The sequence below is a fragment of the Mustela nivalis genome, assembly GCF_964662115.1.
Source record: "Mustela nivalis genome assembly, chromosome: 10".
In the NCBI taxonomy this organism is placed as follows: Eukaryota; Metazoa; Chordata; class Mammalia; order Carnivora; family Mustelidae; genus Mustela; species Mustela nivalis.
In genome coordinates, this window is record NC_139029.1 from 72145571 (window position 1) to 72170181 (window position 24611).

At 40.2% G+C, this 24611-nt stretch overlaps 1 long non-coding RNA gene across 1 annotated transcript in view; it reads right to left on the bottom strand.

Annotated features, from left to right (window-relative positions):
• The window catches only part of LOC309843278, a 125069-nt gene that overhangs the window by 12128 nt on the left and 88330 nt on the right, over positions 1 to 24611 (bottom strand). The window contains exons 2-3 of the long non-coding RNA XR_014300037.1: positions 17817 to 17923; positions 3398 to 3552 (exon numbers count right to left, since the gene is read on the bottom strand). This is a non-coding gene — a long non-coding RNA (uncharacterized lncRNA). The remainder of the gene's footprint in view (positions 1 to 3397; positions 3553 to 17816; positions 17924 to 24611) is intronic.

Below are 24611 nucleotides of genomic sequence, written 5' to 3' on the forward strand. Positions count from 1 at the left end.
CCCCACTGAGCAAGGAGCCCAATGCAGGGCTCAATGCCAGGACCCCAGGATCATGACCAGAGCCAAAGGCAGACACTTAACGAACTGAGTCACCCAGGCGGCCCCCAACCCAGGTGCCTACTTTTTCCACTGATCTGTACCCCATTTACCTCTCCAGTGTCTTCATTTGGTAAAGGGCATCTAGAACTTAAATCTGTTCTTCAAAACTCTTCTGGTATCTATAACATTCCAACTCCAAATTCACTCAACTAGACCTCAACATGTTCTTTAGAGCACATGTTCTCAATTCCACCATCAGAGTTGTCAATGAGAATAACTAGGCCTGATCATAGCATAGGGTCTAAGAGACTTCTGGGGTTTTAAGATGGAGTGCATTTTGAAAAGATAGTGAAAATCATTCTGGATGCATTCCTTCTCCCCTCTGGACTATCACAATGTGTTTTATGCTGAGTAGACTCTCATGTGTTTGCTCAGTGAATGAATGAATGGACAAAGAAATACAAAAGTTTCTTTGGTCCAAGGGAATCCACTTCTCTGAGGCAGGAAATCTAAAATGTAAGATCTCATTACATGTAGATTTAAGTTTAAATTTACTCGGATTAAGTTTCAGCATAATATAGACAAATATTTCCATTTAAATATTTCTACCTACCCAAAGGCGTTCTTCTAAGGATCTTCATCAATATTCTCATCTTTTAACACAACTATATATAACACCACAGTGCTACCGAAAGCCAAAACGCTTGTACTGTCAAAGAGACAGTTGCAGCCCTACCATTCAAAGCCAATAAAGCAAAGCTATCCTTATTTTTAAGAAATGCACTTGTCCAGACTGCAGGGAGTATTTTACATACCTAATGTGGAGGATATAACAGCATGTTCATCAACGGTATTTTAATTATAACCTAAACAAGTAGATTGGTGTCAGCCTGCCTAGAGCTGATTCTAACCTTCCTCCCATTCTTCCTTTTTTCCTTCAGTATTTACTGAGCTCTTATCACGTTTAAGCCCAAGGAGGCCATGTCATCCTGCTTGAAACCAGGTGTCCCTACCTATAATACTCCAACCAGATCCTAATGTTAGCATAAAGATGAAATAGCCAGTTACTGGGTGCCTGGGTGGCTCAGTGGGTTAAGCTGCTGCCTTCGGCTCAGGTCATGATCTCAGGGTCCTGGGATTGAGTCCCACATCAGGCTCTCTGCTCAGCAGGGAGCCTGCTTTCTCCTCTCTCTCTGCTTGCCTCTCTGCCTACTTGTGCTCTCTCTCTCTGTCAAATAAATAAATAAATAAAATCTTTAAAAAGAAAAGAAAAGAAATAGCCAGTTACCAGCAAGATTTCTTCTGCCATCCTTCAAAACATTTACTGAGGGCCAGTCACTGTTGTATCAGGGTTCCATCAGTGTCAAAACACAAAAGACAGGCAAAACTCCTGACGATGATAGAGGCAGACAGATACAAACAATCCCTCCAAATTCCTTATTTCAACATTTTATTTTACTGACTCTGAACTAATTCGGGTAATGGAAAAGAAGGAGAAAAAGACAAAGAAAGCATGACTGAAAGAGAAACATGGGCCAGAGGTCAGGAACATGGGTCTGAGTTAAGATCAGAAATTTCTACAGAGTCTCCTACTTTCCATCTTTCTCACCCTCTTTGATTTCGGATGCTTCATTACTACCCAGCCACGAGCATATTCTCTGTAGGAAGCCTAATAATACACAACACCCTAAGCTTACCATTTGTAGATATTTGTTAACAAGGAGACAGCAAGCCCAAAATGGAGTCCTTGTGCTAAACCCCACATCCAGAAACCAAGATGGAATACCCACCGTAACTGCACTTTCAATCCCCAAGGTAAGCAACCTTTATCACGTCAACATAGAATTACCTGGTCAACGCTAGTGAGATAATCTGCCCAGTACACCCCTTCCATTCCTCAGGAAGGAACCTTACTAAGCGACCTTGCTGAAAACAATGCGCTCTTTGCTAACAGTTTCCTTTTCCCAGCCCCTTTCTGTTTTTAAAATCCTTTCCTTTTCTACAGCTTGGTGGAGCTCCTTTCCACTTGCTAGACGGGATGTTGCCCAACTCATGAATGGCTGAATAAAGCCAATTAGATCTTCAAATTTACTCAGCTGAATTATTATTTAACAATATCTGAGACTTCCCTCCAAATCCCTACAAAATGGAGAGCTTGTTGCCTAGATGGATAGATCAACTGTTACCCTTAGAAGTCCATGTATAATGGAGAATCACGACTGTAATCCTAGGTAATTACACAGCTCCACTGCTCTCAAGGTTCCCTCTAGCATTACCACCAGCTCTTCACTGGGGGCAAGTGTCCCCTTTTGCCTGTCTGCCTTGTTTCTTCATTTCACAAGCCCTATTCAATTAAATGAGGAAGGGCTAGCAAAATCTGATTTTGCTAAAATTTCCTGAACCTATTATTACTGGAGAACAATGCTTTTTCCAAAAAAGACGTTCAGAGAAAACTGATAAGAGCCAAAAGCTTAGGTGAACATTTTCGCTTTGGCTCTGTATTTTTAAATTAGGAGCACTGCAAATGGAGATCTTAGGAGAAAGTTACTGTAAATAAGATCTTTGTCTCTAAATGAAACTAGTTCCTCAAAACTCCTTTTTCTTTTTGACTTGAACTGTTCAGCCCCACTTTCAGTGAAATTCAATCACATTCATTAGCATTTCTAAAGATGTAAGCTACTCAAAACAGCTGCATTGTCTTTCCTTTTCAACTAAAATGCAGCTTTTCCTTCTAAAGGGAGAAATCTCCCTTTAGTTACCCGATTCTCTCTGCTTGGCACTCATAATTTTCAATGGCGGAGCCAACCCCCACGAAACAGGAAGTGCAATCCCATTTGATCTCACTTGAAAGAAATTGTAAATAGTTGGTAAGGACGGAAACAGTGGCTCAAAGAAAAATACAAAAAAATAACTGTGGAAGCAAAAAGAAAAAAAAACAAGTAAAACGACAAAGTAATAATCATTTAAATGAACTAACTCTTTGTTCCTGGAACTAACATTCTCATTATGGGGGTATTTAATATATTCCCCATAGGAAGCCGGCTGCTGTCGGTCAGTCTTCCTTCTCTTTCATCAGCTAATTCAGCAATAGAGAGGGAAGCATTTTATCTTTTTAACCTCTTAGATCTATGTAAAGAGCATTCCATATACGTCAAATCATAAAATTACCTTTTATATTTTTAAAAGGTATTGATGGAACTATCATAGGAAAGGGACAGGGTTTACTAATCTTTTTTCACTTAGGAAACCATCTTTTGAGGTGCCCAGTTAAAATTTCTGGCTGTGATTACATTTGCAACCCTAATTTTGTGTGGTTAAAGTCTAGACAGTATACTGTTATTTATAAAGGATAACCCACCTTGAGAAGAGCAAGCTCTGAGTTGGGTTTCAGACAAGGTTTGCCATGATCTGCAGATGTTTAGCTGTCCCCCTTGTGACAGTGCCATCAGGTAGGTTAGAGGGTTTCACAGGGCCACGGACTGGAGTTGAAACCAATGGGTTTCAAGTCCTAACCTAGCGAACAAAGCAGGCACAGAGATCAGGAAAATAATGGGAATGCTAGAAATATAGAAATTGGTCGTTTTGGGTCAGATCCAAACAAAACAAAAAACAATGCAAGATCGGGTCAATCTTCTGTTTCCGGCAGATGTCAAGTTGAATTAAAACACTTTAATTTATAAAGAGCTGACCATAAGAACTTTGGAAGAAGCAGTAGCTCATTAGTGGAATCTACCAATAGCAGTTGGGTCTGGTGCTATGGAGGGTAGGGACAGAGGCAGTCGGGGGCTCCTGCGACTAAGGGATGTTTTTTTAAAAAAAGTGCTTCACATATGATTTGTTCAAATTACTGCACTTGTGAAATTAATAAATCCCTAAACAGGTGTGTCAGAGCCACTTTCTATGTTTAAACTGGGCAAACCAATTCCCTTCATGAAAACTACTGCTGACCTGGGCTGAGTTAAGTCTCTAATAAGAAAGAAAATCTAAATCTGAGACCACAAATGATAATCAGAACTATTCTAAAATTTGTGAAATGTAAATCCTTCCTAAAGGAATTTCTGAATTCATTCTTATGGGGCACAGTGAGTCAGAAATGTCAAACTTCAAGTGACAAGTACTTGCAGAAGTGCTTCTTCAGAGACTGTCAGTCCCTGCAAAGACAGGTTAGTTTAACTCTCCAGCATTCCTGCAATGAAACTGAAAATTGTGGGTTGTTATCGACATGTTACAGGGAATTGATTGGACAATACCTTCATAAAGAAACTCCTAAGATCCACTAGGGAGCACTGGCAAATCTATGATGTCCCTCGTTCCATCAGGCACTCTCTAGCTGGAGAAAAACAACAGCATTTCCTTGTTTGTCAGCTCAAAGAGAACAACTATCAGGGAGGAGCATGTAGACTCCTGGTGGAAGCTACTCCAGCAAACCTTCCTGAGTTGTGGCCAAGGCAGATACAGAGATCCAAGCTGAAAATGCGTTGTCTTAGAAGATTCCATTCATTCTGTACCAAACTTTGCCAGGTAAATCAACCTCTTCAAGACTCTCTCATTTCTAATCCTCTTCTCCTGACATATCTGCCTAGTATGTGTGACCCCTTACTCACTGTTGGTAGGTTATAAAAAAAAAAAGAAAAAGAAAAAGAAAGAAAGAAAGAAAAGACACTGGGGCTCAAGAGCACCGAGGAAATAGAAGACCAGATAGATGTGTGAACATGCACCTGCATCCTGAAGATACATAACAATAACCAAGAAGAAGAATACCAGTCACTTACTGAGCTCTCCCTTTGTGCCAGGAACAATCCTAAATACTTTATGATTATCAATCGCTACAATTTCTACAACAACCCTATGAGGAAAGTACCCCTATTAACCCTATTTTACAGGTAAAACAAATGAGATACAGAGGAGCAAAATGGGTGGAACCCTTGCTCTTGATATATAGCTGTCAAATGGTATCGTAGGACTAGGTCAAATCTGTCCATAACCAATCCCATGCATTTAACTAGGATACTACACTCCCCTGCTTCATGATGGTTAAAATATCTCATTATCTTAGCTGAGCATTTATTCTGTGTGTTTTTGTAGTACTGTAGCATCTAATCATTTGCCCACTTCTCCGTGACCTTATAATTTATATGGCTCATGCTCCAAAACTGCCCTTGAATTTAAACTTTCTAGGACAGCATCAACCAATAGAACTTTCAGCAATGATGAAAACGTTCTAAAAATCCGCACTATCCAATATGGTAGCCACTAGTCACAGGTGGCCATTGAGCACTTGAAATCTGGCCAGTATGACTAAAGAATGGAATTTTTAACTTTATTTAACTTTAATTAATTTAAATTTAAATAACTGCATATGGTTAGTGGCTACCAACTAGTGCACAGCTCATCTCTAGAGTAAAAAGCATGAAGCTCATTACATTGAAACTATCTAATTTACTAATTCAACCAATATTTTTTGAGAGCCTACTTTATACCAGACTCAGTATTACACCTTATATGTAATTTGCTCACTAAATAAAATAGATATTAGTTTCTGACCAAAAGAGAGAACGAGATTGGAAGAAAACAGGAAAATATGGCATCGTGGAAACTTAGTTTACTCAAGAGGGTCTGGGGCCTTGTTCTGTTGTTCAGGCAGCTAGTGAAAAGGAAAGATGAAAACAGAAAAATGTGAGCCAAGTATGTCATTACCAAGAAACTTTATTGCCTCATCAAGAGTAGTTCCAATTAAATAAAGGGATCTGAAGCCATGTTGGAATGGGTTGGAGTAAATAGGAGGTAAGAAAATTGAGAAGACAGACAACACTCAAGAAACAAAATGTAGGGGACACCAGAAGAGCAATGCACAGTCTGGGCATCATGCATGTTGAGTTTTGTAGGTCAAGGGGAATAATCCAATAGAGAAGGACAACTTGACAAAGCAGGAAAGGGCTGGAGGTAACTAATGTTCTTGAGAACGCAGGAAGGGTAGTAAGATCCAGATAGCAGTGAGGCGCCTGGTCCTGGCTGAAAGGAGGGACACTTTCCCAGTTGTCGGGGACCGCCTCTGGCTGGGAAAGTCCCCGCCATTACAAGATGGCGCTTGGCTCACTGCCAGCACGCTGCAAGTAAATAACAAACTTTCTGGTGAAGCCCGCCTAAGAAGGACATAGTCATTGGCTGTTTCAAATTTAATCAGCATAGTAACAGGACTCTCATTGGCTCTCCCCATTGCTTGGCCCCTTATTGGTCACCCTGCCGCATATAAGCTAAGGAAGTTGACGAAATAAGGAGAGATGAAGTATTAATTAAAAGGAATGAAGCATTAACACCGAAGCAGGCTGATTGTCGTCCTTGCGGGTCGAGGGCAATACCCAGTAAGTGAAGAAGGAAAATGGGTGCAAGTGAGAGTAGGTTTTGCAGATTTGTTCACTTAACCCAGTAGAGCCATCTGGCCCTGAAACCAATGGAAGTGAGGAGTTGTGTGTTCAAAGAAAGGTCTGCCTAACATTCAAACATAATTGAAAAGCAGTTAAATATTTTTTTCGTTGTCTCTGGAGAAATCCCCAAAGGAAATGCATTAATAACAAACAAAAAACCCCAAAACTTCCTAAAACTTTACCTCTCTGCCTCTTTCTATCTCTGCCCCTCGCGCTCCTACCTCTACCTTTTCCCGCCACTCCAGAGCCTTGAAAATCTCTTACTAAAAATATAAATGGAGTGAGATGAAATGATGTCTGGTCCTGGCTCTAAAATTTTATGGTTCTATAAATGATAAACCTGATACTTAAAACTCCACCTTTTCATTTGTGAGAGGCTGAGCAAGCTCAGAGGAATTCTGAAGGTTACTGAAGGTTTTTTAATAAAGTGACTCAAGATGCCACATCATAATGTATGTTTAAAAAAAAAAAAAAACCCTCATGTGGAAAACTCCAAAATTGCAAGGGAAGTAGTATGGGGGAAAAGCTCTGGGAGAAGGCAGGAGGTGGAGGAGGAGGAGGACCACAGAAAGGCAGGAGAATCGAGAATCGGGGCCAGCGCTGCCAAGCCCTGAGGAGAAATTAGACAAGGACATGGAGGCATAACATCTGTTCTTCTGTTCCAAGCAGCTTTTGTTTCTAAATTCACCTCCTCTCCTTTCCTCGCCTCAGCCAAGCCCCATCTCCTTTTTCTTTGAAATGATAAAAATAGCAGAAAACTCACCAAACAGTGGAAAACACTCTTACACCATATCCCGAATTAAGATGGGCGCACTTGGGCACGTAGGATGATAATAATATAACCAGGGATTTCTAACTTTTTTTTTTTCTTTTTAATTCAAAGGGAAGGGAAGAGAGGAGGTAGAGTAACTTACCTCTTAAGCTGTTTGTTTGAAAATAATATGCAGAAAGGGGAAAACAATCCTCAACTAACAACTGCCTTCCTTGCCATCTGCTTAATCTAAACATTAGCATATCACATATCTGGGTGAACTCAAATTGCACTGGAAACGGAGGGCTCTGTTCCACTTTCTCAGCCCCTTAATGGGGGAGTCGAGTGAGAATTCTCTGTGGGATTATATGGGCTTTATGGGCTTCCAACATATGCATTGAGGGCCACATTTTCAGTCCAGCCTTAACTCATCATACTAGGACTGGAGGCAAAATTGTGCCTGGCTTAATTAGCACAAGTACTAATCAAGTACTAATGAAATTTGCCCACAAGCAGTTCTTCAGACTGGGGCACAAGTAGTGCACACAATTTCCGTATATATCACTTAGCATGTCAGCACAAAAGGAGAGGAGAACTGAACAATTCCTCCCTAAAACTGGCTTCAGGCGAACCACGGGCAAACATCATCTCTACCCAGAAGTAATACATTAGTCTCATCTGTGTAAACTCTGTAAATCCTAAATCTGCAAACTGCATCCCAATTTGCCACATTAGGTTGCAAATTTACAAAAATATAGAGAATGTTATCAATGAAGACACTTCATTCTCACCGATTTATGAGCTATTTAGGACCTGAATTTGAAAATGAGCGTGATCTGTAATGTACCTTAAATATATAGGTGGTCTTTCCAGCTAAAATATCAGTTCTTAAGAGGTGTCAGTCCCGTTGAAAACAGACCCATTTGTCTAAACTCAGAATAATGACAAAAAGGAGGCCCAATTTTATCTCTTCTATCAGTGATATACCCTTAGTCTTCTTACTGGGTTTTAAATCTGCTATTAAGATCTGTCCAAGCATAAGAGCTTATTTACAACACAAATATTAATTACACAAAGGAAGATGCCTTCAATCTATCAATTAAATCATACTAATCGGAGATGCAGTAAGCACATTGAAATAAGTATTTACATAATGAAGCTTCACACATAGGATACATTTTTGCTCTGGATATCTCGTGGTACTCGGCCAAAAATAAAATTCTGGGTCATCCCATCTTGGGGGACACAAGAGAAACAGTGATTAATTCTCAGAGCAAGTTCCGGTTAAAAAGCCAGGCAGAAAATTAAGTGAGGACTCCAGGAGGACTGAATGCTGCCATCTCTTCTGTCCTGCAAACCACACTCCTTCCTCCAAGGGCTGTGCCATCTTTCCTGGGAAGAGATCTCATGCTGAAGATGCAGCAATGTACCCGCTGGAACGGGTGTAAGGACCAGAAGACCGGTAGTTCTCTTTACGGACTGTTGACAAATGTCACTTATAAAAATGATGATCATTGGTGAGTGCTTAAAAAAATGATGATCATTGGCACAGTTCACACAATGCCTTCCTAAAATGAAATTCAGGAAAGCAAAAAGCAAGTAATCTGGAATGAAGGAAACTTGGATGTGACCTGTCACCTGTGGTCCCATGCAGTGAAAGCCTCCCCCACAGCTTCCTGACTTAAGGACAACAGATTAATTTTGACATTGATTTCTTCTGTCCTTTCAAAGATGCTGTTGTCTGGGTATCACATTATATTCACTTTTCCATTTGTAAACAGATCTAACGTATCCCTATAGAACAGTGGAAGAGAGAAAAAAAGGAATTTCTTGTCATTAGTGAGTTTTCTTTCTCCTGATTAAATAAAGACTCGTGAACTATAAAGTGTGCAAATTTAACATGCTGTAAAACAACAAGAAAAATTCATGTGGACCACAGACATTAACAAAATTCAAGCCTGACATTCTTCAAAGGAACCAAGGGCCCCATCTGCTGATGTTTAAATGTACTACAGTAGCAAACAGATTAAAAGGAGCAGATGAAAAAAAGCATTTCTTGAACTAAAATACAAATCAAGAGCCCGAAGGTGCGGAATCTGAGGAGAAGGGACCTTTAGAAGTCAGAGAACCTGCCCGTTACACCCTCTTCTGTTTGGGGGTATAACTGTATGGGAGCCACATGTAATTACCTTATTTTTACTTTCATTTAGCTTGTTTTTTAGTCCTCAGGAAAGAAAGTCCTCCAATCATACATACAGTCTTCTCGGCCACCGTGTGTCTACTGAAAGACCTTGGAGCAAACATTCTCGTTCTTCCAACTGGTAACTCTTGTTTTGACATGACTTCGAACCACTGGAGTCTTAACAATGGGTTCTGACCTGCCCCTTTTGATGATAAAGAAGAAGACATTCCAATCACTTCTCAACCTTATCTCCACACTGAGATAATTCTGGGTCCTTTCTCTGAAGTAGATTTTGTTTGTGACCACTGCAGAACTAAGCCAGTAGATAAAGCATCAGAGAAAGACCGCAGATAGTTCAGAATAATGCTGTGTCAAAATTCACAATTTGACCTTTCTTTACCTTGTTCTCTTTACCTTAAAAATAAGATGTCAGATTGCATGAACTTTCAGTTTCCTTCCTCCTAGCTCTAAAATTCACTGTATTGTCCAGAAAGGTAGAGAAGGTATCATACAAATCTTTAGATCAATATAGCAAGCATTAGGTGCTCCACAAAAATTTCTTAAGTAGCACATTTCCTGTCAAAAAGTGCTTGTCCGGGGTGCCTGGGTGGCTCAGTGGGTTAAAGCCTCTGTCTTCGGCTAGGGTCATGATCTCAGGGTCCTGGGATTGATCCCTGCATCAGGCTCTCTGCTCAGCAGGGAGCCTGCTTCCCCCGCCTCTCTCAGCCTGTCTCTCTGCCTACTTGTGATCTCTCTCTGTGTGTCAAATAAATAAAGTCTTAAAAAAAAAAAAAAAGTGCTTGTCCCATAATTATCTTCTTAACTTAATTCTGCCATTCTAAGTTTGTTTTACCCCATTTGTACTTGGAATATAGTAGTTATAGTGGACAGTTTTTTGGGGGCAACCCAGATTCCTCTCCCCTTTCTTTAGAAAACGACCTCGGTGTCCTCAGGGATAATTATCTCTCCTCCACTACAAACAGTTCTCTTGGGATCAGCAGTCAAGGTTTTCTGACCAGATTTAGCTGAGTTGTGAGCACATCAACCAAGCTTGGCCAACTCACACTAGTGTGACTTTAACTGTTATGGAGAGTAAAACAAGAGGCTAAAAACAATCTCTTAGTTCATTCTGGTAGCAAGCTTTGAAATAACTATTAGCTGGTCCCTGTTACCTCAGCCCCTAGGCTCCAGAAGCTGACCTAGTTGCTGTCCTATGTCTGCAGTGGATTCTCTAGACTTTCCCTCAGGAAGCCAAAGCATCAGGGCGAGCTACCCTCTAGGCTTCCCCCCAAACATCCTTTCCTGCTTCAGAGTGTGGTAGACATTGGCTGTTTTTTTCTCCCACATGCAACCTGCTCCCCCTTGCTTCTTCCTAACAGGGCCTGGAGATCCCAGCCATGGATTTCATGTGGAATTCACTTCTTTCTCTCTAAGGGTGGATCTTGATTGACTCAAGCTAATTATCACATCTCCTCCCTTTGGCCACAGCAAATGGTTCAGCCATGGGCCATAACAGAATTTGGGCCAAATATAAGACATCTTTGTTGGCAATTCTGGGAACTCTCTCTTCTGTGGGAATTATCTTTAAATTTGTTCTTTCTCAGTGGATCTGAAGCATAAAAACCTAGTTGCATCAGTACCAGAATCTATCTTTCCCATCACGAGAAAAATTAGTTTCAGGATGAGGCCAACATTGTGATAACTGTGATGAAAACAAAGAAACCACATTCTTAAAGAGGTCTGAAACTTGAACTTTTTAGTTATATGAAGCAATAGATTCCCTTTCTTGTTGGAGCCATTTAGATTTGGGTTTTCTATTATTTAAATTGAAACCATCCTAAATCATATTCAGTGTCTGTTTCTGTCAGTAAGAACCAAAGAACTTTAACAGATACAGTATTCGATTAGGAATCTGACTTCTCAGGAAGATGAATCTCCACTTGTTCTTATATGCCATACTTCTACTTAGGTCTTTCAATATAATGATTGATTTAGCTATTTTAATATCACACTTCCTTTTTTACTCTATTGAATCCGGTTCAATCCAAAGTTCACTATGACCCATTTTTCTTTCTTTCTGCCATTCCTATCTAAAGTAAACCAATCATGTATTCTTCTACTTTGGTAGTTTGAGTTTTTTCCTTTTGTTTAGTAACCTCAACGTTTCCCACTTACCTCATTGTCCCAAGTAATTCTTCAATTTATCAAACTCATTTGCAGGCAGTAGGCAAATTTTGCCTTCTAAATTATTTACTAGAGTATACCACGAGGTGGATATCTGTTCAAAGAACAATGAAGTGCCTAGTGTCCCAAACTACTCTTTCTTGTTAGTTTAATGAATACCTTTTTACTACATCATCAGGATCAAAAGGAATGGATTTCACTGGAAGCCCAGCAAGGTCTTAGGTTGGGAGCACGTGGTTCTTGGGACACCAGATGGTGTGGTCATTGGTGACTGAGAATGAATTTACATCCTCTTTTTGGATGAACTGTTCATTTCTGTCTTTCACATTTGCCCCACCTAGTCAACTTCCCAGTGTACTTTCTCTCAGTGATATGAAGAAAAGCTGGATGGACTACCTCATTGACTAAAATACTATTTCTCTTCCTCTTATTCTTAGTCATTCACTTCTTCCATACCTGCAACATATCAGCTCCTTCGTCTCAACTCTCTCCCAACACCCCTCCCCCAGAGCTAATTTTCCTTTGTTTCTTACTCATCTCAACTATGACACCATCTTCCAACTTTGTCAAACTGAAGCGTGGGCTTTTCTCTCTCCATCACCCACCATATCACAATTAGTTACCAAGTAGACTTGATTTTACTCAAGTAACATTTCTGCAATATATTACTTCCTCTTACTTCTACCTGCGTTTTCCAGTTGGCATTCTTTAAATTTCTTACCCAAACTATCTTTCTACCTTGTGTCTCTGCCTCCAGTCCTGCCATGTTCATATACATCTTCCATCTGCCCTCAGGATGAGATATTTAAAATGTATATGTGACCCTGTCATTCCCCTGCATAAGACAATAGTTCCCATTACTTTCACTGTGCGTTCCAAGCAGGTCCTGTCTGTTCTGCTCTTATGTCCCACCATTCTGGGCTTAACTTTTCCAGTTTCAGGAAGATTATATGGTTCAGTCCCTGAAAGACATTTCTTCCTGCCCCTATTCCATACCAATGCTGCGTTCTCTGCCTAATACAGCTTCCCACTTTTCTTCAACTAGTTAACTCTGACTAAATCTTACTGACACTGCTTAAGTATCATCTGCCCTACAGGATCCCAGACTCTGGCCAAGTGGTCCAATTCCATAACTCTAGGGAATTCTGTGTACCATCACATCCTAGTACTTTCAAAGACAAATCTCAAACAGGCACATCACACAGTGCCTGTTCTATGCCTCCTCTTACAGCCTTTGATGAACATACAGTTCTTACACCTGTTTTTTTTTTTTTAAGATTTTTATTTATTTATTTGACAGACAGAGATCACAAGTAGGCAAAGAGGCAGGCAGAGAAAGAGGTAGAGGCAGGCTCCCTGCTGAGCAGAGAGCCTGATGCGGGGCTCGATCCCAGGACCCTGGGATCATGACCTGAGCAGAAGGCAGAGGCTTAACCCACTGAGCCACCCAGGCGCCCCTACACCTGTTCTTATGTGACTTTAGCCCTCTTCTTGCAGTTGATGAAATCAGGGATAAGTACATAGTGTCAAAGGACAGCCATGGTTGCTTTGAAAAACATGACTTGCACCAATTCTATCATGTTTGTAAGTATTTTGAACCAAGAAAGACAAAAAGTTAGAAGCAGGGGCAAATTCTGAAAGCCCAAATGTACAGAAAAATCATGACTGGTCCCTCCCAAGAGAAAGTTCCAAGAGAGCAGAAACCACAAGTAAGCAGAAGGGTAAGAAACAGAGAAGTAAAGAGACCATAGTGAGGACTCTGTATTCCTGCTCGGAAACCACTGAAATCCCAGAGCCACTGGAATGCAGAACTACCTTGAATGCTTGCATTTTCTGAAGTCAGGAGGCTCAGCTTTCTCTGGGCTGCTGTGTGCTTATATTCTAATAATAATCATCTCTATACTAGTTTCTCTAACACATGAAGAAGTATGAGCTGAATCTTAGTTCTAGTAAGTAAGGGTCCAATTAAAACAGCACTGAATTTGCCTCTTCCCTCATTGGTCTTTACCCCTAGGCTATAAGCTCCTTAAAAGGTAAAAGAACAGATACAGTATCTGGAGCATAGTAAACACTAAATAGAATAGATTTGGAAATCCTTGAATGAGGAATCCAAGAGGAGAAGGCCCTGGGGGCAGGTCCTGGGGATCTGCTGCTGGTAAGCTTAGGTTAACTATAGGAAACTTATGTAAAACAATAAGAGAGTATAACGGGCCCACATCAATTATTTAAAGATACTTTGTTTTTAACTGATAATTATGCAAGGCAAGTTCTTCCACATTCCTCTCTATCTTGTAAAATACAGAACCTGAAATTTGATGTGCACAGTTCTTTTTTAAAAAAGATTTTATTTGTTTATTTGAGAGATCGAGAGCAAGCAGGGGCAAGGAGTGGCAGAGGGGAGGGAAAGAATCTCAAGCTGACTCCCCGCTGAGCATGGACCCCCCCCAAGAGGGAGCTTGATCTCACAAACGTGAGATCATGACCTGGGTCAAAACCAAGAGACAGAGGCTCAACCCACTGAGCAACCCAGATGCCCCAACTATGTACAGTCCTTGATTACACTTTTATAGATTAATTTAAATAAAGACTTAATGATCACCTACTAAGTGCTTAGCACATTACTGCGTGCCTTGAAAGGTACAAAACAAAAATTCCTGTTTTTAAGAATCTTATTTTCAGCATTTGTTCTTTACAAAGGTTCATTATTACCCTGCTCCCAGTTCTTTACTGAGTATTTTGAAACTAATTTAATTACCCTATACCTTGCTCCTAATAAAAGCTTCCTTAAAAATAGAGTATTTTTTTAAAATGCCACAAGTTCCAGCTTCTTGTTCCAGTTAATCTAGTAAGAGCACAGTGAAATATTATCAACAGTAGACTTCATTTTTTTGACTGCTTCAGCCACAATAAAGAGATTATGAAAATTCTAAATGCCTTGCAACTTAAAGCATATAAACTCTATTTTTCAAACTATATGAATAGCTGGAAGAAGCAGCTAAGAGTAAAGGCAAGCAGGGAATTGTAGAATAAAACTTTCATAAAGTCTCTGAGATGTCTAGTGAGGAAGTCTCAGGGCTGACTGTTAGGATGATTTAAAACCTTAAACATCATTTTGTTGACACATAATTCTTTTATATATTTTCAGTATATAAATTGTGAGCTTCTCTAAAGGAAACACAGTTTTTCACAGTGAAAACAAAGAAAAAAGCCTCTAACTCTTATTACATTTTAAGCACTAGATAACTTTGCGAGCGGGTAACCGAGTTTATGAAATCATGTAGGTCAGCACTCTGTGAATCGGTGTGGCAGGAAGCATTTTCGAAGCCGACTTTCTATTGACACATAGCTAACCACTTTCACATTTAATATATTTCCTTATGGTTGTTAATGTGCCTCAAAAATATGGAAATGTAAAAACCAATAGATTCCGTGGCTACAAATTGGATAGTAACGAATGCAGACAGAGCTTGTTTCTTTTCCCCTTGCCTTTGGGACCCTGGAAAGTTTTCAGCAACAACGGCCAATGGGTTTTCGCTTCTTCGAAGGTATCCTGTCTTATTCAAGGTAGTATTTCCACTAAATAGAGTATCAGCAGAGAGGTGAGGCTTTTTTCTTTATTAGGTTAGGGAGGAAATGATGCTCAATATATATTTACTGAATGTTTACTGAATAAATAAATAAAATATGAAAGACACAGTTGGGGATGGATGGGAGTGGGTAGGGAGAACTGGAGCCAAGAGCTTTTTTTTTTTCAGATTTTCTAATATTTCTGATGCTCAAAGCCTACCCAGGTAGGCTACCATCATTGTATTTTATATTGTGAGCAAAAAACAATTAGTCTTGGGGCACCTGGGTGGCTCAGTGGGTTAAAGCCTCTGCCTTCAGCTCAGGTCATGGTCTCAGGGTCCTGGGATCCAGCCCCGCATCGGGATCTCTGCAGAGCGGGGAGCCTGCTTCCTCTCTCTCTGCCTGCCTCTCTGCCTACTTGTGATCTCTCTCTGTGTGTCAAATAAATAAATAAAAGCTTAAAAGAAAAAAATTGGTCTTTCCTAAGGTCAGATAAGATTGTTTTCACAAATCAGACAGCCATAACCCTTCATTAATCCCCTCACTCATTTATTCAACGAATATTTGCTTAGCTCCTACCATGTCCCAGACACGGTCCTCAGAGCTGCAGATGCAGCAGTGAGGGAAATGAAGTTGCTGCCCTCAGATTCTTACATTCTAGTGAGACAAACTAGATAATCAACAAAGAAACAAACGGCTAGGTAACTTCATGTTGGTTATGATAAATGCTATAAAGAAAAACAAATCAGGGGCACCTGGGTGGCTCGTTAAGTCGTTAAGCGTCTGCCATTAGCTCAGGTCATGATCCCAGAAACCTGGGATGGAGGCCCACATCTGGCTCCCTGCTCAGCAGGAAGCCTGCTTCTCCCTCTCCCGCTCCCCCTGCTTGTGTTCCCTCTTTCTCTGTGCCTCTCTCTATCAAATAAATAAATAAAAACTTAAAAAAAGAAAAAAGAAAAATCAGGAAAGGGGGCCAGGCAGTGATGGTAATTATAATTTTTAGATTTCATATGGGCAGGGAGACCTCTCTATCAAATAAATAAATAAAAACTTAAAAAAAGAAAAAAGAAAAATCAGGAAAGGGGGCCAGGCAGTGATGGTAATTATAATTTTTAGATTTCATATGGGCAGGGAGGCCTCAGACCTCAGATGACTTTTCGTCGTCCTGAAGAAGTGAAAGGAGAAGCCGTGTGAGCATGTGGGTGAATGGGAGGAACAGCCAATGCAATGGGCCTGATCAGGGAACACGTGTTGAGTGCTCCAGAAACAGCAGGGAAAGCAGCACGAGGAGGGGTAGGGAAATAGCAAGAAGCTGGAATAAGTAGGGTCCTGTAGGCCACAATAATATCTTTGGATTTTATGCTACATGTATGGAAGAGCCATTTTAATAGATATTCAAACTTGTCTTTTTCTAGATGGAAGCTAAAATCCTGATAGAATTTAAAATCAAATGCATCAAACAGGGCTCACAGTATCAACCTCAGGTTTATAACACTGATTTTCCAACCAGTTCTCCAAGTGCAATTCCAAACTCTGCACTTGGGAGAAGGCAGACATTTTTCTTTAACCATAATAGTCAATCAAAGGTTTATTAATAATGGGCTTCTCAAAATATACCTGACAGCTTCCCTTTAGTAACAGGTGTTTTCAGGAGCTAATTAAAGGTAAGCAACAAGAACACCATCACCCATTCCAGTTCCCAGAAGTCCGAGATGGGATGAGGCTGTGCTGAAACTTGGCCTGTGGTGGGTCAACTCAGACTGAGAACTCAGGGTGGACATAATGCCTAACTTGGAATAACTTTTCAGACCTAGTTCAAGTAAGCATAAATCTGATGATAAATCATTTTTTTGAAAATAGTTATTTCATTGCTTTCAAATATATCTTCGCTTCAAATAAAGTTTTTCTAAGTGCAAGTACTTCTTTAATGACTCATTAATAATGACTAACACTCATGTGTATACAACAATTAAAATATGCTAAAGCTCTCAAAATGAGAAGCTGGCGCCTTTAAAATGGCAACAGTTCTTGTGTTAGTCAGGGTAAGCTAACAGCTGTTTAAAAAAAACCTCCCAAACCTCAAAGGCCTAACACAGGACAATGTTACTTCTTGCCCTCATGACAGTCCAGGTTGGCAGTGAGGGCCTCAGCTTTGTGCCACCATCTAGCGATCGGGCTCCTGGGACCTCAGTATTCTGCACTTGGCCAGATCCTCAGTGTCCTTTGCACTCAACCAGTGGCTGGGAAAGTGAAAACATGTGTGAGATTTTCATCCCATTTTCATGCCAACACTGAGGCAACCCATTCCATGACATTCCTCCAACTTCCCTGGTCATTCCTCCTTGGTCTCCTTTGCTGATTTCTCTTCTTCTCATGAACTCCTTAATGCCAAGGGAAGGGGGGTAGGGAGCTAGGTATCAGTCTTGGGCTTCCTCTCTTCTCTTTTTCAAGGTGTTACTCAGTAATATAGCCCAGGGTCATGGCTTTAATAACAACTTAAAGTTGAAGCCTTCTGAATATTCATTTCTATTTGGACTTCTCTTCCCAATATTCACACTTATATATCTACCTCATGTTCAACATCTCAATGCAGATGTCAAATGGACATAATACATTCAACACATTCAAAGCTGAACACATGAGCTTCCCCAAAATCTGCGCCACTTACAGACTTACTGATGCCAGTTGGTAACTTCTTCCTTGCAGCTGCTCAGGCAAAACCCCTGCGGTCATCTTTGATTCCTCCTCTTTATCTTAAATTCATGCTGGCTCTATCTGCAACATATCTCATCTCCCCCACTGCTACCACCTATCCTGGCCACCACCATTCCTTGGCTATATTACTAAAATGGTCTCTAAGGTTGCCTTGATTCCATTCTTGACCCTCTAGTGTATTTCTTTTTTTTTTTTTTTTTTAAGATTTTATTTATTTATTTGACAGACGGAAATCACAAATAGGCAGAGAGACAGGCAGAGAGAGAGAAGGAAGCAGGCTCCCTACTAAGCAGAGAGCCCAATGCCAGGCTCAATCCCAGGACCCTGAGATCATGGCCTGAGCCGAAGGCAGAGGCTTTAACCCATTGAGCCACCCAGGTGCCCCATCAGAGCAAGATTTTTTAAAGTATGTCAGATGATATCACTCTTTGGCTCAAAACCCTGAAGTGGTTTCTCCTTTCCCATTTCACTCAGAGTAAAAGCCAAAATCATGACCACACCTACAAGGCCCATTGCTATGTACCAGGCCTCCTGTTTGTAGTCTATCCTCATCTCTACTCTTCTCCCTCTTTCCTCCCTCTACTTCCTCACTCTGTTTGCATGTTGTTAGAATGAACCAGGTATATACCTGCTTAGCGCCTTTACCCTGATGAGAATATTCTCTCTGACATCTACCCGACAACCCCTCACTTGCTTCAAGGCTGTGTTCCAATTACCCTTTCTCACTAAAGGTGGCCCTCCCCATGCTATGCAATACTGAAACTTGCCTAGCGCCCACCTTACGGCAGAACTACTGAACCACCCTACTCATCTATATTTTATTTTTCACACTGCACACATAGAGCTTTCTAACATGCTATAAAATTTCTTCATATTAGGTTTATTGCTTGTTTTCTGTCTCCCTATCTAGGATTTTAGCTATTCAAGGGCAGAGATCTTTATTTTTTTGTTCAAAGGTGATTCCCACATATCTAGATCAATCCCTGCCACATAATACTGTTTAACAAATAAATTGAACGAATAAATTCATCCATTTAGACCAAGTCATTAGACCTAGTCATTAAGACCAAGCATCACAGTAGAAGTAGCAGAAAAACTCCTTAATAAAATTTGTCTGGAACTCCTGGTACCTGACCCTCTCTGTCTTAATCAGCTTCTGTTTCCTATCTTAGTGACGCCCATGGTCTTTGGACCCCAGTTCCCATGTGAAGCAGCCCTCAGGTACTACCTACTATATAAGAACTATATAACTTAAGATACCAGGGTGCAGGGGCGCCTGGGTGGCTCAGTGGGTTAAGCCGCTGCCTTCGGCTTAGGTCATGATCTCAGGGTCCTGGGATTGAGTCCCGAATCGGGCTCTCTGCTCAGCGGGGAGCCTGCTTCCTCCCCTCTCTCTCTCTGCCTGCCTCTCTGCTTACTTGTGATCTCTCTCTGTCAAATAAATAAAAATAAAATCTTTAAAAAAAAAGATACCAGGGTGCAGGCTCTCCAGACATGCCTGGACTCAATTCCTGGCTCCACCATTTAGGGCAAGTCATTCTGCTCTTTAGTTCTCAGTTTCCATAACTGTAAAATACCGATTACAATAGGACCCATTTCACAGTGTTTTGTGAGAAATGAATGCAGATAATATAAGTGTGACAACTAGTACTGGGTTTCACCATTTTTGCATTTGATAACCATTAGCTACTGTTAGCTATTGCCTTTAAGTGGATATTCTTTTTTTTTTTTTTAAGATTTTATTTATTCATTTGACAGAGATCATAAGTAGGCAGAAAGGCAGGCAGAGAGAGGAAAGGAAGCAGGCTCCCTGCTGAGCAGAGAACCAGATTTGGGGCTCGATCCCAGGACTCTGAGATCATGACCTGAGCCAAAGGCAGAGGCTTTAACCCACTGAGCCACCCAGGCGCCTCTTAAGTGGATATTCTTAAATATGCTGACCAGGTGGCCTACCCACGCTGCTCCTACCTAACCAGGACAAACATTAACACCTGATTCCACAGACTACACCTCTCTCAAACTGTCACACAATGGATTTAGGAAAACAGCTTGCATTTCTAAGCAGATCCCACATAAGTAAATAATCAAATTTATATTAGGTTTAATTATACGATATTATCAGCATTGTTGGTGATAAAATAATAAATTATCAAGTGTTGGTAATTTCATATGGCCTAATATTTTCCATTTGTTTAGAATACTGTTTTTCAATGTGGCAAGCAAAGGTTAGTTGGGCCGAGCTCTAGTTGTGAACTTGCAAGTTGATATAGAAATAATACTGGAGTCATAAAGTTATATCCTAGAACCTCAGAAATTATGCAATGTTTTCCTCCTTTCCTTTTTTTTTTTTTTTTTTTTTTTTTAACTTCTTTCTGGGCTTGAATGTTGATCTGTTCTCAAGAGTTTAACTGCCCTCTTGGGAGGCTTACCCTTCCATAAGCACTCAGCCTCCCCCATTATCTTAGTCAGGGTTCTTCAGAGGAAGAGTACCAATAGGAGACATCTATATCTATGTTTGTATCTACTTCTCTAACTACATCTATATCTGTATCAAGAGCTTCTAAGGAATCACCTCATGCAATTGTGAGAGCTGACAATTCCAAAATCCACAAGGCAAGACAGCAGGCTGAAAATTCAGGTAAGAGTTGATGTTGTAGTCTGAAATGTGAATTCTGCAGGGCAGACCAGGCTGGCTGGAAACTCAGGAAGGGTTTCTATGCTATAGTCTTGATAGCAAACTCTGATGGGTTGAACTGTGCCCCCTCAAAAGTGGTATGTTTGAAGTCCTAACCCATAGTACCTGAGAATGTGATGTGTTTTGGAAATAGGGTCATTACAGATGTAATTAGTTAAGAAGAGGTCATAGTGGAATAAGGTGAGACCCTAACCAATATGCCTGATGTCTTTATTTAAAAAAAAAAAAAATGCCATGTAGAAAGACAGACACATACACAGGGGGAATACCACATAACAACTGGAATTATGCTATACAAGCCATAGATGGCCAGAAGCTAGGAGAGAAATGTGTGACAAATCCTTCCCTAAAGCTTTCAGAGAGTATGGCCAACACCTTGATCTCTGAACCTCTAGCCTATGTTTCTATCATTCAGTCACTCAGTTTATAGTACTTTGTTACAGTAGCTTCAACAAGCTAATATACCCACCGACCCAGAACTATCTTGGATTCTGACATCTCTTTTTCTTCCAATTTTTAATGAGTCATGTACTCGCTTCAACAGCACATATACCAATTTTTAGTGAGTCACTATACCTTGCCCACCCTAACACTAAAAACATCTCTCAGTTCCGGTCTCTTCCATCCCATTATTTTAGGCACTTATCCCTTGTATATTATAACAGCTTCCTAAATGGGTCTCCCTAGTTTTCAGCTTTTTCTTTCTTCAGTCCATTCTCCAAACTGCTTCCAAAGCGCCCCCCCCCCACCTTTTTTAAAGATTTTATTTATTTATTTGAGAGAGAGAGAGAGAGCACGTAGGAAAATGGGGAGGAGGGAGAGAGGGGGAGGGAGAGGGAGAAAGAGAATCTTAAGCAGATTCCTTGCTGAACCCAGAGCCCAGTGCAGGGCTCAATCATGACCTAAGCTAAAACCAAGAGTTGGCTAGACACTTGCCAATGGTGCTCTTCCCATGCCAAATCTAAATCAGGAACAGAGTAGAGGTTCAGTGCTATTCAATTATAAACATGGGAGAAGGATGAGAATTGGGCTCAGAAGAGGGTAGAAGGAAATAAGTTTAAAAACAGAATGGAAGATAGTAGAAAAGAGAAGCCAGAGTTCAAGGTGGATCTCGCTTGTAAAACCAGCTTCACAGTGTTTTGAATCAACTCTTTCTTTTGCTTTCATATTCCTTGGAGATATACCTCAAAGCCCTTTTGTCTCATGTTCAGAAATCTTAGAAAGGCTGCAGTTGTGTATTGTGTACAAGGCTCAATTCCAAAAGCCAAAATGCATTGGCTTGTTTAAGTACAATAAATACCCAAGGAAGACAGTACTATACAGAATAAAAGCTATGGCAATCCAATCATTAGATTTGCTAAGACCACATGCTTGCCAAATTTTACTACCAGATGCTTAGGAAAGAGAGAAAATTATAATTCCAACTGGTCAGTGGTCAGAAGGTAATATTCAAAACATCCCACCACATGGATAAACAAGAAAATAATTAGAAATCAAATGTTAGAGAATTCTGCAGTGAGCATGAATGTAATCCACAGGATAAACAACACTTGGTTGACATTTGACTGAATAAATTAAAACCCAAAGTACTTTGAATAAAAATTCAAGACATGTATCAGAGAAGTTCAGGACAGGAGACAAAAGATGAAATCTTGCTCTCACCATTTGCGCTCTACTGGAGTTTATGGGCAGGCCGGGAAAAGAAGGTCAAAGGTCTTCTTCTTTTTGTAGTACTATTCCATAGTACTACGGGGTGAATTTCATCATAGCAAGGCCATAACTTGACCCTTGAGAAATCCAGTAAGTTGAAATACATACATTCAAAATAGCATGCAGCTGAAATTACCACACTCAGAGCAAATAAAAAGTCAATCTAAACCATCAACCTTGTCTCATATTTCCTTAAAACAAAATTAATAATAACAAATCAGAGATATCCTACTAGGCTTTCATTACTCTCTGTGAAAGAGGGACAATAACCAGTCAAGGTGTTGGATGTCTGCCTGTCACATGCACTAGTGCGTGCGCACACACACACACACACACACACACAATGATTTCCTCCAGATAACAGGGACTCTGATATCACAAGACTCACAGTTGATTTTTATTATCCTACTGCAAATACTTTCTTCAGCAGAAATAGTTCCATGAAACTTCACAGAGTTTGAGTTTTTGTACTTCAAGCTTACAGTAAAGATCACAGTCTGCTGCAAATCTGATTCTCCATGTTGAAATTACTTACTGCATCACACACATGTGCACACACACATACACACACACAAAACATAGATTTTTTGGCTTACAAGAGACTTAAAAAATGCCTGACTGGATGGTTAGATCAGTAGGGTGACCACAAGGCTCAGGGTTACAGCCTGCCTGAAATGAAGTGAGGCAGGCAAGCTGATGCCTTGAGTCTGTGGTCACCCCAGGAAATACATTAAGGTACTACACTTGGTATTGAGAGAAAAAAATCACAGGTACTCAGAATTCTGATTAAAGAGAATATAAGATAAAAGTTTTGTTCTGGTGACCAGTGAGGATGCCGCACCTCGATGACTGTACAGAGAGAGCAAGGCCATTGCCTAGGATATCAGATCCATCAAGAAAAATAATTATATCCATATCAATTATTGGCCTATTAGAAATAAAGACTTGGTGGAAGGACACTGTCCAAAGGTGATTGTCTAGTGCTTTAAAAATAAATGTCTTCTCTCTGCCTTGGTATTTTCTGTACCATCAAAAGGCCATTATCTCATGACAGTTCCATTCCACAGACATTAACATTAGATACCAATTCTTTCTAAAGGCTCTTTACAATGCTTGTCTCATTTGGTGGGTTTTCCAAGTGTTCTTCACATTTCATTAATAAATTGACCCACACAAATCCCTTAGGACTCTAGGGGAAATTACGTTTAATTCTTTTTTCTTCTTCAACTCTAATTAATACTGTTAAGAATGAAAAGATGCTATCAATAGATCAATCAAGTCTAGTAAATCAGGCAGCATACTTTAAATGAAATAACAATAAGTGAGAAAACTATATTAATAAATAAAACTACATATAACAACTATATGCCAATAGTTATGCCAAGAGCTCCATATGTGTTTTATTTATGCACATAATAATCCCATAAAACAGGTGTTACTCATCCAGACTATAGCTGAAGAGACTAAGGCTTGGGAGTTACCAAGTACTAAAGTCAGAATCTGGGTCTTTAAAGCCTAGGCTTGTAAATTTCCTGCTCTATTGCCTTTAGATAGTATGTTCTAGAAGGATTTTAAACCACTGACCTCAAGCAAACTATGTAGGTATTCCATGCCTCAGTTTCCTACTGGTAAAAATGAAAAATAGATAAACAGGATCAATCTCACAGTCCCTCCTTAGATGATCTGAACCTCTTAGGTAGCGGGCAAAACTAGATTATCTTTAGGCTATGATCTTCAGGCTATGATTAAACATAGTGGAAAAAAGTAAAATTATGTCATAAGGAGGAATATCACTAAAATCTTACCAGATTATGTTATCTTCTAGCTTCTATCTTTTCAATTGCTCCAGAAGAATGTCAACTTGCCATTCATAAAGATACAATCCAGACTCCCATCCTCTGTAGAGTCCTAGGGAGGTCTGTCCCAACAAAGCACTAAAGTCATGTGTTGAAATGATGCAGGGAACCCAGGCTCCCAAGTCCATTAAACATTCTACTTCTTCATAACTTGATCCTTCACTTAATTTTACTTTCCTCATAGGAAAATGCAGCTTGATTTTCCAATATGGGCCTGCAAAAGCCAGCCCATTGTCTCTGATAACTTCTGGACCGCTCAAATCAAAGAATGTTGTAATTATCAATTGCAGAGGGCTTCCACATTCAAGTTTCTGTCAGCAGCCCCCAACCTAGAAGAAAAGCAGCTGCTGTGTCACCTATTCCTTGATTCCACAAATGCAATAAACAGCATGAGGGTAAGGAAAAGACTGCCAGATGGTTTAACCTGGGTGGAGGAAGAACCTTTCCTTAAGACTTGACAAACTAGGAAGAAGCTGCTGTGGCCAAA